At 41.4% G+C, this 17,659-nt stretch overlaps 1 protein-coding gene across 1 annotated transcript in view; it reads left to right on the top strand.

Annotated features, from left to right (window-relative positions):
• The first annotated feature begins 848 nt into the window (after positions 1-848).
• DIRAS2 (DIRAS family GTPase 2) overlaps positions 849-17,659 on the top strand; it is a 29,737-nt gene continuing 12,926 nt past the window's right edge. Inside the window, exon 1 of the mRNA XM_079108962.1 lies at positions 849-1,170. The gene's annotated coding sequence lies outside the window, so the exon portion shown is untranslated. The remainder of the gene's footprint in view (positions 1,171-17,659) is intronic.

Here is a 17,659-nt window from a genome sequence, read left to right as displayed (position 1 = left end):
AACCTAGTGAACAAAATAAATCTTTTTGATGAAAAGCAGTAAAATGCATAATTCTTCTGTCAAATTGAAAAAAAACAACCATATACATTTCTTGTGGCTAGCAGGGCAGAAATTTACCTTGGAAATGAACTTCAAGGAGTAATGCTCTTGGAAATTACAGAGGAAGTCAAAACGGTATCTGAACAGGTAAGCTAAACCAAATTTGAAGAACAAGAAAATATGAATTTTGCTCAATTCTCTTAGTGCATTTGGTATTTCAAAAGAATGAATAAATGGGAGAAGAAATATTCATCCTTGAGGCTTAAATTTAATATGGATTGATGTTATTGTCAAACATTTTAAAAGATGTCTGCACAGAATTGTTAGCTATAAATCTTTTTTTTTTTTTAATTTTTTGCTGATTCACCTGTTTTTGATCAGTGGTTCTTTGACAAAATTGTTTATCAATGTCAGAAAAACAAATGTGGTTATTTCCTTGAAACGGTCATGTAAAACCACTCAGCGAAAAAGCAATTCTAACCCAAGATTGCCAATGGCGGTTTTGTCATAGGATCCTATTAAATTAGAGTGTATTAATCTGCGCTGTCTGGTTGGCTATGGGGCAGGGCATTTCGTCTGCCTCCTAGATGAGTAGGTTTTTAATTTAGTATCTGGAAACTGAAAGAAAGCCTTATGTGGTTAGTAGTGATTACAGTTGGGAATGCGAACAATTTAAAACAAAAGCATCGGGTGTCCTTTCAATGAAATTATTTTAATTCATTGAATTTTCAGAAAATTCCAGTCCTCGCCATCGATTCCAGGAGCATGCAGTAGGTGGCACCTACAAGCTCTTTGGAGGCGAACAGGCGCCATTGAAGCAGGAGCAGCCGCCGCTGCAGCATTGGCACAACTCGGGAGTCAGCGATCGAGGAGGGAGAAGGAGGCAGGGAGGCCGGGAGGAGGACAGTGCAGGGTGGTGACGCGCGGGCCGGCGGGCCGGGGCCAGCGCAGGTGCAGGGCTGCGAGCGGCGCAGGGCGCAGGGCGGGCGAGCAGCTGACAGCATCGTCACGGCTGCGGGCGGGAGCGCGCTGCTCCTGCCTCGGAAGGAGCCGCATCCGCTCACCAGGCGCTGCCTGTCCTGCGCGAGCTGAGCCCGAGGAAGCTCCGAGCGGAGTTGTGTTCTTCCCCAGGTAACCGATCTCTCCCTCTTTGGCCGGTGGCTTCCCGGCACGCGCGGGGGTACCGCGGCTTTGGCATTATCGTTCGCGAGCCGCTGAAACAGGATTACCACTCTCTGGGCGGGCGAATCCGTATTTAAATACTGAAGTTGGCTAGGGGGGAAAGCCAGCTGCATTTCTGCATCCTCGTCAGGGAGGGTGAACATCATGCTATCCTTACCTAAAACATGTTCTTAGAAAAGAAAAAGAAAATTCTGTGTCTGACACCTTATTGGGGATTCCTTGCAAAACAGGAGTTACCGTTTTGGAAAATTCTGTGGTTGCAGGTGTTTCTATTGTTGGAAGTTGATTTTAATGGATTTACAGAAAGTCATCAAAAGATGCATCCCAAGTGAGAAAAATGCAAAGCACGTTAAAGGCGGGCGTTGGATTCAGCATGTTTTCATTCTCGACCACTTTATGTCCCTGTCGGGGACCTGTCTAAACATTTTATCTGTCTTTTTTTTTTTTTTTTTTTTTTTTTAATAATATGCTCCATGGTATCTACTGGTGTTCCGTTCCGTTCCGTTTCCTCGTTGTAAGAACGGAGGACAGACAAGGCGCCGCATCTATTCCTTAGTTGTAAGACTCTGATTTCCCATCAGATGACAGTGACTGCCCACAGCTCCAGCCTCTCCTGCAAAGTATTGCTGGCTTCTCCCGGCGTGGGCATCTCCACACATCATCCGCTTGCGAATAAAATACCCCCTTGCTCTTTTAAAACTCCAATTCGCATACTCTGGAGCTTTGGGAGACTTTGAGCTAGAAGCTCGTGAATCATCTGCTACAGCCTTTGCACGGTGAAATACAGCGTGGAATTCCGCGGTGGAATTCAGGGCTTAATTCCTCCTTAGGAATTTGTTTTGCATACTGACCCCTATTATCTTTTAAACAGACCCCTGTGCTTGGGAGAAGCTAGTCTAGCATATCATCAAAACTTTCCTGGTTTGGCGTTAAAAACAAAACAAAAACCAAAACAACCCTCCCCCCCCCAAAAAAAAAAAAAAAAAAAAAAAACCTTAACTTTTAAAAATCTAATTAATTGTAAAGGGATATTTTCTAGATAACAATAAAAGGTTGGAGCATTTTACATTCCAAATCAGTCCAAATGTACTTGGTTTCCAGTGGCATTTGGATTTGAAGAGGTGGAGTGGGAGGGAGAGAAAAGAGAAGGATAAAATTAGAATAAATGTAATGAATTTGTAGGGGAATCATACTATTTTTTTCCCCTGGTTGTTGCCTGAAATTGCAAATTGTCCACAATGCTATCTATCCTATCTCTGGATATGCAGGCGGCCCTGTGAGCTGAAGGAAGACTTTCAGTTCATCTTTTAGAAATAGAAGATGGGATGACAAGGAAACCTTTTCATCCCATTTAATAGATGCCATTTAATTTGGTAATGAGGGTGATGTTCCCTGGTGAACACAGGAAGGGAGAGTGGGGAGGGAGAAGGGTGATTACTCTTTCTATACCAAGCACAGAATTGCTGCTCAGCCCTGCTATCCCTGCAGATGGGAGTTGTATGTTCATGGTTAATACAGAAGCCTCCAGAATCTTTTCTCATTACTGCTTTAATAGAGTTGTTCCTAAGAAGAGACTCATCCACAGATTGAACGCCAAGCTCTGGGAGTACTCTTTAGCAACTGGCTAGAGACCCAGCATCTCAGCAAAGCCATTTCACCATGAGAGACTTTCCTATCCACACATGGCTTAGTGCTTCATTAGAAATGTATTATTTCGGCAGTAAATGACACATGTCTTAAGGAACAATTAAAACCTTTGAAAAATAATAGCGTTATTAAAAAGAAATTGTACTTGTGATGGTAAGAATATATTCTTTCTTCTCATTTGGGGGCCATGATTGACATACTGGGAATTAATCTATTGATTTAGCCAAAACCATCATTTCCCCAAGATGAATGCAGTACATTTTTGCACCAAAGAATCTCTTGGTGACAAAGGGGAGCATTTGGTTGTCTGGGGTGAGGAGGTTGCTGGCCAGTGATTTTAAGAGGAAAAAGTGCTCATATTGGCCTGTAACTTTGAATTCACATAAGCATCATTGCCTGTTGTCCCTCACAAGGTGGTCTGGATCTTTCTATTGATCATCTCTCTATCTGATAGGAGTATTAACTGTGGACAGATGTCTGTTTCAGGGATGAACTGATTTTTAGGCTAGTACTTGGTTTTGATTATGATTCTTTTTGCAAGCAACAGCTGCTCTGAGAGAGAAGATGATGGTTTTCATGTTGTCCAAATTGTTGATGTTGTTTTTAAAACTTCAATTTATTAACACATGCATATCTATTTGAGTATAGCCTTACAATTATTTAACTGCTTTCAAATAATGCTTTGGTTTTTATTGTGTGGCTTGCAAGTCTCTCCTCATCGATCAGGTAAGAGGTCTTAAAAATAAAATTGTCAGAACAAATACACTCTCATTCTTTTGTTGTTTGCTCTTGCCACTGGCAAAATCTGGAAATAAATTCCTTGTAGCCCTCTTCTGAGTGCAGTGAAGTGTTTTCCTATAAACCAGTGCTGTCCAATAGAAAATGTGTGAGACACATGAATGATTTAATGTGTCGCATTAGTTACATTTGAAAAGTAAGAAGAAACAGGTGAAATTAGTTCTAATAATATAGTTCCTTTAACCCAATACATCCAACATAACCATTTAAAGATGTAGTCATACAAAATACCAGTAAGATATTATCTTGTTTTTTTCCCATGCTCAGTCTTATACTTAGGAAGTTTCAGTTTGGATTAGACAGGCTTGTTCAGGTGCTCAATAGCCCATGCTATGGTGGCTGCTCTGTTGGCCAGCAGAGCTACAGATTGTTAGCCAGTTGACAAAGCAGTTGAAAAGCTAAAATGGTAGGGCCACTGTCAACTAAACATCATCAAAAATAAATAAACAAATGATGTCAAATTGATATGAGACCTGTGTCCTTTCCTCTCTCATTTACTTCTTTGCCTGTAAAATAAGAGGACAGGGTCAAATACTTAGATTCTATGGAAAACATCCAGTGGACAGATTTGAGGGTCCAATCTGCCTGAAGACTAGAGGGCTGTGTTGCAGAAACAAAGGGAACAGGTGTGCCTGATCATTGCCATTTTTCACCATGTGCTCACTTCTGTCCCAAGAATACTGGCCCTGGATTAGCTTCAGCCATCTCTGATGACAGAGTTCAGCAACTGAGCCCCAGTCCCATGAGGGATCACTCAATTTTCAATTTAAATTCTTTTACTAGGGAGGGAGCAGCAAACCTGTTGTAAAGCTAATAAAGAGCTGATGTGATATCATGGACTGTGTGATCAGATGCACTTCACAGATATTTTAGTAACATTCTCACTGGCATGAATATTTTCAATGCTTGCATCTATTTATTCTGACACCGTTGAATAAAGTTTGGGTGAAATGTAATGCTTTATAATCGAGCCATGAATACTGCATTCTTGAAACACAGAATTTAATAACCTTCATGGAAAGCTGTCAATTTCTTCTCCTGTCTCTGGATAGCCTCTGTGATCAATGAGTGCTGGAGGGCGGGTAACATTTCCATCACAGGGCTCCCTGTCTTAGAAATCATGATAGGAAATTAATAGAGAGCAGCCTTTTGTATGAAAGAGTCTTGGTCAGTATTTTTCTAAAGGTAATTAATATCTGGAAAGTGATTTTATTTTCTGAGGATATAAGAGAATGTAGGAATTTCCTGTTAGGTCTTTCCACAGTAAACACACACATACCCCTCACAGACACACACATGCACACTACACACCACACATTCACTACAGGTCACACCTCACGCACGTTACACCACACACATACTGCATAACACATGCATACCACACACTGCATACCACATGCATACCACACACTGCACACACACATAAACCTAAGTTCTTTAGGAAGATCCAGGCCCTCATCAGCACTCAGATGAAGGAGCCCTTGGAGGGGAAGCTTTTCTTCCTCTGTCATCCTTGGATTTCAGTTGTTTTATTGGAGCACCTTTGTGACTTTGGAGTCTGGGGATTTATCTGCAGATAATACTGAGCAAAGAGGAAAAATGATCTGAATCCAGGTCTCTGCATCCAGGACAAATTCAGGCAGAATACACTCAACTCTATTGCATTGAAAACCTACCCTCATTAGAAGTCCAGCTCAATGCTGTTTTACTATTCTGAATAAACTTGGACTTATCACCCCAGGCTCACCCCCATCTACCCGCCTGCTCAGTATGCACACACAAGATCAGTGAGTTGTCTCCTTCCTTCCTGCCTGTGAAATAGTGCCTGAGACTTTAAGAAAGGTGTCTATGGAACAGTCCCCCTGGGACTTCAAGGATTGGCTAAGCATTTACTTCCTTCTCTTTACCTTACCTATTGAACCTCTATGGACTTCACCGGGTTCTTCATGAAGAATGAGTGATGTTTACAACAGACTGAGGTGGCGGATGGGCAAAGGTTGATCAGTAGGTACGAGGTTACAGTTAGACAGGAGCAAGGAGGCCTGGTTGGTTCTGGAGTGCACAGTTTTCGTGACTATTGATAACAGTAATGAACATTTCAAAAATTAACAAACAATTTTGAAAGTTTTTACCTAGAAAAATGATAAATATTTGAGGAGAGAGGGATGTATAACCTGATTTAAACATTACATGATGTATCAGAACATCACATTACCCATTACTATATATAATTTTAATCTTTTTATCACTTTAAAAATTTATTACAATTGAAAACACTATGAATGGGAGAAGAGAAAAGGTAAACTATTACCACCATTTAGTAAGGTCTTTGTAAATGTTTGCAGGCAAAGAGAAAGTTGGAACTATTGATTGATAGAAATGACTCAGTGACCTAGATTTGAAAAGAACCTGAATTTCCCAGAATATCATGACAATCGAGTGTTGTTATTTTAATTTTCCAAGATAAACTTACAGAGGGGCGCTCTGTGAATCTCTTCTTTGTTCTTCATTTTTTAAAATGTTTGTTTAAATATACTTGTACTATGATTTCAAGATACAAAAATAAATCAGGTTGTTGGAGCAAATATTTAAACATAAAGAATGAAAATGATGTAAATATGGAGGAAACCTTAATGATCTCAGGGCAGGGACAGATTTTCTAAGGAGAATCCTAAACTGGGATACTAAAAAAGGGCAAATATGTTAAATTGGCAGAAGATAAGAACTAACATAAAAGTATAGAGAGTCGCCACATATTTGAGATGAGGCCTGATGGTTTTCAAACTCTGTGGTCCTTGGCGTCACCTGATGGGGTTGCTGAGTTCCAGCCTCTGAGACTTTGGGCTGGGATGTGGCTCCGTGGTAGAGCTCTTGCCTAGCATGCTTGATGCCCTGGGTTTGATCCCAGCACTGTGGAAAACCAAACCAACCCCTGAGACTGTGATTTGGCAGGGCCCGAGCATTTCTAATGAGGTGCCAGGTAATGGTCATAATGCCGGGCTGCGAGGACAGTGTAGAGCCAGTCTTAATACTGTGTAAGAGGAATGCCACCCTTGCAAACTAACAGACAACTGGGCAGGGGACAGGAACAAGCAGGGTTCAAAGCCACAGTTACTTTTAACATATGGAAAGATGCTCCATGTCCCCACATTAAGTGCAATTAAGTCAGTAATGAGAAACAGACATCTTGTCACATGAGAAAAGATCAAAGAGTTTGATGATGCACTGCGTCAGGCACTGTGTGAGGAGGCAGCGCGCATGTACCACGGAGGGACAGGTGGTGGTGAACTCGGTGGTAATTTGGAGCGCAAGGGGTGATCTATATCAGATTCAAAATGCAGTTCTACTCATAGGAGTTTTCCTTCAGACTCAAACACTTGATGAGATGCTTGTGATAAGGCTGTTGATTGAGGAAAAGACATCCCTCAAGGAGTCTCTGTGCAGCTGACACAAACGCAATCTGGTCTAAATATACTCTCAGGGACAAATCTATATGCAACACGTGGAAACGATACTCCCACTAGTGTCTCTCTCTCTTTCTCTCTCTCTCTTTCTCTAACTAAATATTGTCAACAGATGTCTTTTTGACCGTATACCCTGTGTTAACACCTGATCACAATGCTGGGCCTTACCAATGGCCACACAATTTGTTATTCACTATGAACTATTGGACCTCAGCTTTCCTTTTTCCATCTGATTGATGGCAAGTGACCATTGTGGAGATGGAGACAAAAATCACTTTAAGTTGCCATTTTGGATTGTGAAACCATGAACCTATTATGTTAACATTAGGAAAGTACTTTTTTTTTTTTTAACTTTTTACATTTCTGAATGTGAAGTTGGGTTGGTTTTTGCATCGGCAACCATTTTGTGATATTTTCTTTCTTACAATGACATTCTGAGATCTTTCATTGGATTTCCATCTCTGTCCTTTAGGACAATTTCAGATTTCATTGAAGTCATTCTATTCTGGAAACACAAATTATGTTTAGGGCTAAGGCTTCTTTTGTTACAACCCTAGGGCAGCCAATGAGACTCACAACTCTTAATTATGAGGCTTATACTAATTAGAAATCAACCTATTTAGGAATTGTGAGTCTTCCTATTTTTACAGTAAACACACACACTTGCACAGCATGCACAAACATGCCTTCCTTCTCTAGAAGATGATCAGAGAGTCATCAGAGCTCAGAGGAAGGACTCCTTGGAGGGAAAAGCTCTCCTTCCTTTGTCATTCACCTGGTAAGAATACTAAGCATGGCATCATCTCATTCATCCTGCCACCAGCAAAGACAGCATGGTGTTCCTACTCTGATCTCAGTCTCTCATGGGTTGACCTTCACTGTTAAGATTTATCAGGACACTCTTGCCTCTGGTATAAGGGCTCTAGTAAAATAATGATTTAGCTATCCCAAGATGGAAGCATAACCCAAGTTTTCCTCCAAATGTGTTACTACCTTGGTGTAGTTGCTTGGAGTTTGGCTTTTGGAGTGGCTCTTTTATGAAGCATCTATAACATTTTCGGAGGAGTCAGAAAAAAATACACGGTTATCATTAGAAGCTGCCTAATGTCATCATTGCAATTTTCAAATGAATATGATATAGACTTGAAAGGTGCCTGGCAAGGTTACAGGTTAGTATGAAAAACTTCCTCAGCCTTTGGAACCCAGAGGTCCTTGTTCAATGGTAGCCCCTTTGGATTGGCTGGGGGCCCTTCCTAGATCTGCCATCATTACCATGCCTCCGTGTAATAATATGTTCTTAAAGATTTTGCTGGAAATACCCTGCATGACATGTGGTATTCTTCCATGGTTTTCCTGTTATCAAAACTGGCCTTGCATTTCTCTTCTCTTGAGCTTTTATGTCTTTTTTCTCTTCCTCTTCCATCCATGTTTGGACTCGGACTCGAACTGTGGTTCCATCACAGACAGGCTGTGCAGCAGCTTGCTGTTACTTTAACCATCTAGAGCCTCAGTTTCCTCTTTTGTAGAATGGGGTTACCAGTTCCTAGCTCAAAAGGTATTTCAAAGATCCACTTCTCTTGAAACTCAAGTTCTTGCTAGGCATTGAGGATTGCTGGCCGTTTGGGTGGCTGCTGTCTGGTCAGCATTTCAGTGGCTCCTTTCTGTATCTCAGATTTATTCGTCTTCTTTACGACCTGGCAGGAAGCCCAGCATCTAATAGGTGTACTCCTCGTCTGCAGGGAATTCTGGCCTCTAGCCTCGGCTCCTCTTAACCTACCCAGTACTCACACTCTCAAATGAATCTGAACATATTGATTTTTTTCCTTATATTCTCTCTTTGGGTTGGACCAACATGGACTCCAGTATGTGTCTGGTTAACCTCTTGTTCCTTTTTTTTGCGAACACTCATCCTCTGCTTTTTGAGCTTCTCCCGTTTTGAATATGAAAGTATATGCCCCGTTTGGTATTTTTTGTCTTTCTAACCTTGAGCTGGTCATCTCTGGACAGTTTCCAGCTGTCTTGGCCCCCAATGGAAGGCTGTGGAGGGCCTACTCAAGTTCCCAGGGCTGAATCATGCTGTTTGTCAGGGGTCTAGACATATTGGTGGATTTGCTGTTTTTCAGCACATATCGTTAAGCTGTGTAATAACCACAGAGAAGACATAAAGAACTATCTGCCCTTGTCTCTCTCATCCTATCAGCTCCTAGCCTCCTTCTTGGATGTTCTTCTCTGTTCCTCAAGGGCGTGGAATGCTGGTTCATCTTCCTCCTGATCTTAAATGTCATTTAGGGTAACTAAATTCATGTTTTTTTTCTTCACTCTTTATGGACACGGGTGTAGAAGGATCTTGCCAGGGCTGAGAACTCCCTGCCCTCAGAGGGACCAATGGTGGCATCCTCTCTGACCACAGCATCCTCCGGTGGCAGCGTGCGTGCTCAGCCTCTCTTGGAGCCTCTCCAGGAACTTACAATCTATCCCAGGGCACTCCATCGTCATCTTCCCATGAGGAAACTGCCTAAGGACAGTTTCTCAAACCGTATCCCCCTTGTTAAGTGATGCATGACAGTATCTCATCTGACTTATTCAGTGCCATAAGATGGAAACCTCGGCTTTCCTGGATACTTCCTGCCCATCACTCTACCGCTTAATCCTTCCCCCCAATATATCACCAATTGCTGTTGATATCTTGTTAGCTGTTTTGTCTTCTCTGCCATTCCTTTAGTCGAAGCGGACCTAATTTGTCATCTCTACATGATGGCCAGAACTCCTCCAAGGGCTGCTCATTGTCCTCTGAAGCCCCATGTGATGTTAGCCAGGATTCTTCAGCAGCCTCACCTTATGTTGCTACCCTCTCCTGACCACTGTGGTCACGGTCCTCTCCTTCCAGTGTCTAGAAGGCTCCATGCTGTCTGCCTCCACAGAACCTGCATAGGGCATCCTTCCCCAGCAGAGGCATGAATAGGACATCAGCAGGGGCTGCACTGTCCTGTTATTGAAATAGCAGCAAGATCTGCACTAGTACCCTGCGGTTTTAGCCTAGACGCCACATGGAAGCTCCCTCCCAGCCCACCAAAGCTTCCTTAACTCCCACAGATGCACGAACGGTGTCACAGCAAAGAGGAGACAGAGTCAGAGATCTCTGCTCATGTTTTTTGCCCAAGACAAGAGCATTAGAAATACAATACAGATTCAGTCATGTACTGAACCGATCCCTCAGGTCAGGCAGTGGTTAAGCCTCGGGATGGCAGAGGACACGGTTGTAATGGATGGAATGGGTAAGAAACCCAGGTGGAGCTTTGCATAGTAGAAGTAAATGCAAACTTTTTTTTTTTTTTTTTTTAAGTAAATTAGGTGGTAGATCAGAAAGGGATTGTGTTCAGGAGAAAATAAAGCGAAGACGCTATGAACAACCACAGTTCATGTTGGGGTTGTAAATTGAGACAGGGTGATCGGGGCATTCTCATTGAGAAGGTGGGGGTTCCGACACTGACCTGTGGGAGGCCAGGAGCGGGACATGTGGACCTCTATGGGAACAGTGATTCAGATACAAGAAGCAGCGTGTGCAAAGACCCCGAGACAGGAGTCTGTTAAGTGTGTCCAGGAAGAAAGAAGTGTGCCTGGAATGATGTGAGCTAGAGGCAAAAGAGTGGGAAATTGGGGTGTTTAGAGAGTGGGCAGAGCCCTCTGCCTGATACTCCCAGGAAGACAGGGCAGCTGATGGAGGAATTTTAGCATTTGAAGAAATGTTCTGGAACCTAGAGGGAGAATCGATTGCAGATGCTCAGGGCTTGGGCGGCTGCTGCAGAATTCAGGTGCTTGGAGAGTCTGTGGATAATGGAAGAGGGGATCTGTGGTTGGATCTGAGTGTCTTTGGAGGAGATCTCTGACGAGCATTGCTGATGGAGTAGATGTGAGGTCTAAGAAAGCAGAGAGCTAAGGAGGACTCCAGCTGTGGGCCTGGGTAACCTGAAGGATGCTGTTGGTTGAGAGGAAGAAACTATGGAGGAGCACTTTGGGGGTGATGTAGGCGCTCAGTTTCACAAGGTTGTATTTCTGATGTCTCCTCAGCACTCAAAGATGTCAAGGAGAGAGAAGGTCTGTGGTCTGCAGTTTAGGAAAGAGGACATGGTCATAGGCATGGGGTTGGAGTTGTTGGCATATGGGTGCCATTTAAAGTACAGTAGAGAAGGGAGGAGTAACTGGGATGGAGGTGTGAGCCTGCCTGGTTATGAGTGATGGCATTGATCCCCCTCTCCACTACCACCCTGGTGCAAGCCAGTCTAGGTACACAGCAGGACTATTGCTGCAGCCTCCTGACCTTTCTACCAGCAGGGTCCTCAAAGTGGCCATTTCATAATGGAGGTCAAAACCCATCACTTCCCTGCTTGAAAACCTCTGGTGGCTTCCCATCTTTCTCAGAGTGCAAACTGACTTCTTTCCCATGTTTAAAGGCTCTGCAGGGTCCACCTGTCCATGCTCAGCCCTGCTCCTCTACTTGGCTGACCTCATTTGCTTTGCCTCCATTGGAGAATGCTGTCATGTGACTTTAGTGTGTGGGGCAGCTTCTGTGTTTGCCGCCTACTGTTTCCTCTGCCGGTGGAGCTACCTCACAGATTTCCACAGGGCTCATACCATCACCTCTCTAAGATATTTGCTGGAATATAAACTTCTCAGGGAGTCCTTTCCTGACCTCTCAATGCCTCTGAAGTCGACAGCATATTCTTTGAAATGTAATGGAAAGATATTGCCTTCATGTGTTTTAACCAGATGCATCCACGTGGAAATCTTGCATTTAGAGACCTTTTATAATGATTAAAATGTTTAATTTTCAAGCTTTAAATTGTGCCTATAGCAAAGTTTATTAAGGATACATTTGTATTGTTTTGGGCAAAAGCATGTACAACTGCTCCCTTGGTATCTGAGAGGGATTGTTCCAAGATGCTCCAAGGATAGCAAATCTGCAGATTTTCAAATTCCTTATATAAGATTTAGAATTTGTGTGTAACCTATACATATCCTCTTATGCTTTAAAACATTTCTAGATTACTTGTAATACCTAATATAACATAAAGCTATGTAAGTAGTTGTTACACTATATTGTCTATGGAATAATAAATGACAAGAGAATAAAAGTCTAAACATGTTCAGAACAGACAATTTTTTTTTCTAAAGATGTCTGATCCAAAATTGGTTGACACCATGGATACAGAACCCATGGATATAGAGAACCAGCTGTAATGGTGGAATCATATTTATGCATCTCTCTTTAAAATGGTCTCTCTGTAAGATGATTGATTTTCTAAAGCAGGTACTGTGTCATATTTAAAATATAACCAATATATTATAGGAATGGAGGAAGTATGCTTATTTTTGCAAAATGTCTGCTCTATGGCATGCTACTAAAAGCCTCCTGTCAAATGGAAAATGCTAATGAATTTAGAACAGTTGTTCTTTCCAAAAAAGCAAAACGTAGAACTTGATATTAGTTCTGCAACTCTTATTTCTTTCTTTCTTTTTTTTTTTTTTTTAATTTGCAAAATAACTAGTGATCCTTCCTATGGTAGCAGTTATTTCCATTATATGGTGAAGGTCTTATTTTTTATATCAGAAAAAAAAAATATCCAAATGCTTGATAGTTGCTCCTGCCTATTTTTGGTTTCAAATTTCTTTGCTGCAACAATTTACCCATGAACGATGCAGTGAATTCACCCTGATTCTGTGTCCATCATGTTAATAGACATCTTTGTGCCATTTAAAAATCTCAATTGACGTGGCCATCCTATGAGTATTTACTCTCATATAGTTTCTCAAAAGACTGTGTTTTGATTTTGCTTCTTTAAAGAGTTCATTTACTCTTCCTGGCACAACATTCCTGTTAGCTTCCCCCCCCCCCCCCCCCCCCGCCCCACACACACACACACAATGTTTTTCACAGCGAATCATGTGCCGAGTGTTTCCCACGTGTCGGCCATCGGGTTGGAAGGCGGTGATGCTGATGAGCAATGCCAGCCCTCCCTGCAGAAGGACTTCACTGTCAGTCCACAAGTAAATACTGAGAGAAGACCAGATGCCAGCACATCGGATTTTTGAAAAAGAATCATTCTGGTAAATAGTAGATGAACTGAGATAGTTTAAAACACTGATACTTTTATCTAATTGCTAAACAGCCCTCTTCTTTATTTTGGGATCTTTCTACCTTCAGAATTTCTGTATTTTTTTTTCCTATAAATTTTCCTGTTGCATTTTAAGAAAGGAATGAATTTAAGCTTGTCACAATACATTCCGGAATGTTGTTTCATATATTTTACAATAGCAGGGAAATCAGGTATCCACCCCCACCGCCCAGGGGTTTGTGGCTTTTGGCTTTTCTTTATCAAGAAAAAAAAAATCAAAAGAATATTCTAAGCATTTTTTTAGAAACCCAGTTTAGCTTAAATTCTGTGCCATTCGAATTAGGTATTATGTGTTACTAAACCGTGATGAAAAGCACACAAGGCTTTGTATTCATGGTCTTGAACAGTGTAGACTAAGAGACAGGATGAGCAAGGTCATAGTTTAAAAGACACAGGTGGAATTAATTTATATATTTAAATAATATCTATGCTGTATGAGCATTTCAACTTGTCAAATGTTATCAGAATTATGAATGAGGTGTTTAACATTCTTTTTTGTTTGTTTGTTTGTTTGTTTTTGCGGTGCTGGGGATTGAACCCAGGGCCTTGCGCTTGCAAGGCAAGCACTCTACCAACTGAGCTATATCCCCAGCCCTAACATGCTTTTTTATCAAAAGTTTTCCAAATCCAGTGCAGCCCATTTTGATTCAGTCCAGCTGCATGGCCAGTAACTAGTAGCCAGCACCTCAGCCAGCACAGGCTGGGGGCTCACTTTTACATGCTGTGGGTAATGGTAATGGCTTCACATGATCACTCACAGAACCCCAACATAAAATTCATGCCAGGATGTAGGTGTGCATTTCGTCTTCTTTGGCAACTAGATTTTTTTCGGGGCAGGGGCGGTTGTCAGAGCAGATTAGATCTTTATTGTTTCTCTGTGTGCTGTGGGTGAAGAAGAGGAGCTGTCTGCTTTGTTGATGCTGCCGACTCGCTCACATGAAGTCATCTGTAATCTGTAGTTCTGTTATTGCTAAAAATGTTTACACGGACAGTCACACATGACATATAATTTCCTATTTTAACCTCTTTCAAGCGCATAGTTTGGTGGCCTTAAGCACATTCGCAATGTCGGGCGGCCATCACCTTCATCCGACTCTAGAATTCTTCATCCTCCATGATTTGAACTCCACCACCCAATAAGCAGCATTTTCCCTTCCCCCACCCTCGCCTCTGGCCACCCCATTCTTTCTGTCTCTCTGACTCTGATCGCTACTCTAGAAGCCTCATACATGTGGACTCATACAGGATGTGTCTTATGGCAACCGGCTTATGTCACTTGACATTGTCTCTGATATTCATCTGTTTCATAACTATGTGTCAGAATTTCTTTCCCTTTTAAGGCAGAATATATCTCTTTCCATGTATGTGCTGAATTTTATTTATCTGTTCCTCTGCTGATAGATATTTGGGCTGCATTAACCTCTAGACCATTGTGAACAATGCAACTGTGCACATTGTTGTATGAACCATCAGAGTGACTATTTTCAGTAATTTGGGTTGTACCCAGGAGTGGAATTGCTAGATCCTATAGTAATTCTACCTTTAAATTTTTCCACAGAGGCTGAGCCATTTTTTAGCTCTACCAGCAAAAGGGTTTTGATTTTCCCACACTTTTGGTATCATTTGTTACTTTCTTTTTATTTTTAATAGTCATTCTGAGTGGGTATGAAGCATGTTTCATTATGATTTTAATTTGCATTTCATAATGATTAATGATGTTGAATATCTTTTTGTATGCTTATTGGCCATTTATAAATCTTCTTTAGAAAAAGCCTATTCAAGTTATTTGCCCCCTTTTAGTTGGTGTCTTTCTGTGGCTCATTTGCAAGTGTTCTTTATATGTTCTGGATATTAGAGCCTTTTGAGATATATGACATTTTTTTTCCTGTAGATTCTCTTTTAACTTTCTTGATAATATTCTTTGTTGTACAAACATTTTTAGTTTGAAGAAGATTGAGTTTATTTACTTATACAGAATTAGAAGGGGTCTTGAACAGCTAAAACAATCTCAAAAAAGCATAACGTTGGAGACCTTTTACCTTTGAAATTTCAAAAACCTACTACAAAGCTACAGTAAACAAAGCAGTGTGGTTTTGCCATGTATGTAGAAATACAGACCAGTGGGATAGAATTGAGAATCTAGAAGCAAATCTTCTTACTTATGGTTGATTGATTTTTAGCAAGGGTCATAGACCAATTTTAAAAAATATATTTTTAATTTGTTCTAATTATACATGACAGCAGAATGCATTTTGATTCATTGTATACAAATGGAGCACAACTTTTCATTTCTCTGGTTGTGCATGATGTAGAGTCACACGATTCATGTGATCATAAATGTCCCTAAGATAATGATGTCCATCTCGTTCCCCCATCTTTCCCACCCCCGTGCCCCTCCCTTTCTCTCCTTCCCCTCTGCCCAATCCAAAGTTCCTCCATTCTTCCCTTGTCCCCCACCTTTATGGATCAGCCTCCACATATCAGAGAAAACATTTGGCCTTTATTTTTTTGGGATTGGCTTATTTCACTTAGCATGATATTCTCCAACTCCATCCAGTTACCTGCAAATGCCATAATTTTATTTTTCTTTATGGCTGAATAATATTCCATTGTGTATATACACCACAATTTCTTTATCCAGTCATCTACTGAAGGGCCTCTAGTTTGGTTCCACAATCTAGCTATTGTGAATTGAGCTGCTGTAAACATTGATGTGGCTGTGTCACTGTAGTATGTTGATTTTAAGTCATTTGTGTATAGGCCAAGGAATGGGATGACTGGGTCAAATGGTGGTTCCATTCCAAGTTTTCTAAGGGATCTTCATACTGCTTTCCAGAGTGATTGCACCAATTTGCAGTCCCACCAGCAATGTATGAGTGTGCCTTTTCCCCCACATCCTCGCCAACACTTATTGTTGTTTCTATTCTTGATAATTGCCATTTTGACTGGAGTGAGGTGAACTCCTAGAGTCCTTTTGATTTGAATTTCTCTAATTTGCTAAAGATGTTGAACATTTTTTCATATACTTGTTGATCAATTATATATCCTCTTCTGTGAAGTGTTTGCTCAGTTCATAGACCATGTAATGGGGAAAGAATTGTCTCTCAGATGATAAATCATAGTGGGACAGCTGGATATCCACAGGTAAGAATGAAGTTGGACACCTGTCTCACACTATGTACAAGAATAACTCAAGGTGGATCAGTAACCTACACAAAGAAACCAAAACCATGAAACTCTTAGAAGAAACACGTGTAAATCTTCATGATCTTGGATTTGGAAATGGATTCTTAACGTGATACTAAGAGAATGAGCCATACAATCATCCATGATTTTATTAAACAGTCTGTTTTAGTCAGTTGCCCATTTTGTAAGCTTGGGTATGGCTGACACTAGAAATCAACCTACCCAAGCACACTCAGGTAGCATTGTGATCGAATCTGCTGGCCGTGAGGGAGGCACCTGATCTGCACACAGTGGGGCCCAGGCATCATGGCCAGGCTGGCGGTACACCTTCTCCATGTGTGCAGAGTTTGGTGCCCAGGGGACCTTTGGTCTTTGGTGTTCATTTCCCTCCAGGGATTAGTATGCTGCACTGGTGTTGGTTACTGGTCCTTCACCAGGGTGACCACAATATTTATTATATCATGATTTTCATTTCTCATATCCACATGGAAATAAAAGGAACAAACCAGAAGTCATCCCAATGTAATCAGGCTCAGGGCAGTCTTAAAAGTATCATTAAGAACATTTTCTTTGGCTCCTGGCCATTCTGATTTTCTTAAATGAAATTGTTTCAGACAAACATCAGCAAATCTTAAGCTGTGAGCTTATTGGCCTCTTGGAAATGAAACTCTTAAAAATAATTTATTCCACTCCTATTCCAAGAAGTAAGCCCTTTCTTTCCACTGACTCTTTCTTGCCAATGTTATGTATCTTATAGTGAGTGCCTGAGACCCCCTGTCTTCTTCCACTTCTTCTGCACCTGCCCTAACAGTGCTGGGGGTGGGGAGGTGTCTCCAGAACACCATTAAACAAGATTCCTGGGAGAGGATTTTGCATTTCTGGAGAAAGATGAGCCATAGATGTTTAATTCTCAGGGTCTCACTGAGCACCTTACTGTTGTTGAGTCCAGCTTTGAACTACCATCCTCCTGCCTCAGCCTCCCGGGCCTCTGGGATTACAGGCATCATGCCCTGCTTCCTAATATTTTTGATCATGTTTGGTTTAATTGGTGGGTGTGGAATGCACAAACAAGTTTAATTCTGAGTATGATACAATACAGATAAAGATTACAGGTTTTTTTTACCTGAGATCTTCCTTGTATTTTATTCACCTGGACCTAAGTTTCTTCCA

The sequence above is a fragment of the Sciurus vulgaris genome, assembly GCF_902686455.1.
Source record: "Sciurus vulgaris genome assembly, chromosome: 13".
In the NCBI taxonomy this organism is placed as follows: Eukaryota; Metazoa; Chordata; class Mammalia; order Rodentia; family Sciuridae; genus Sciurus; species Sciurus vulgaris.
This window is presented reverse-complemented; position numbering and strand designations above follow the sequence as displayed.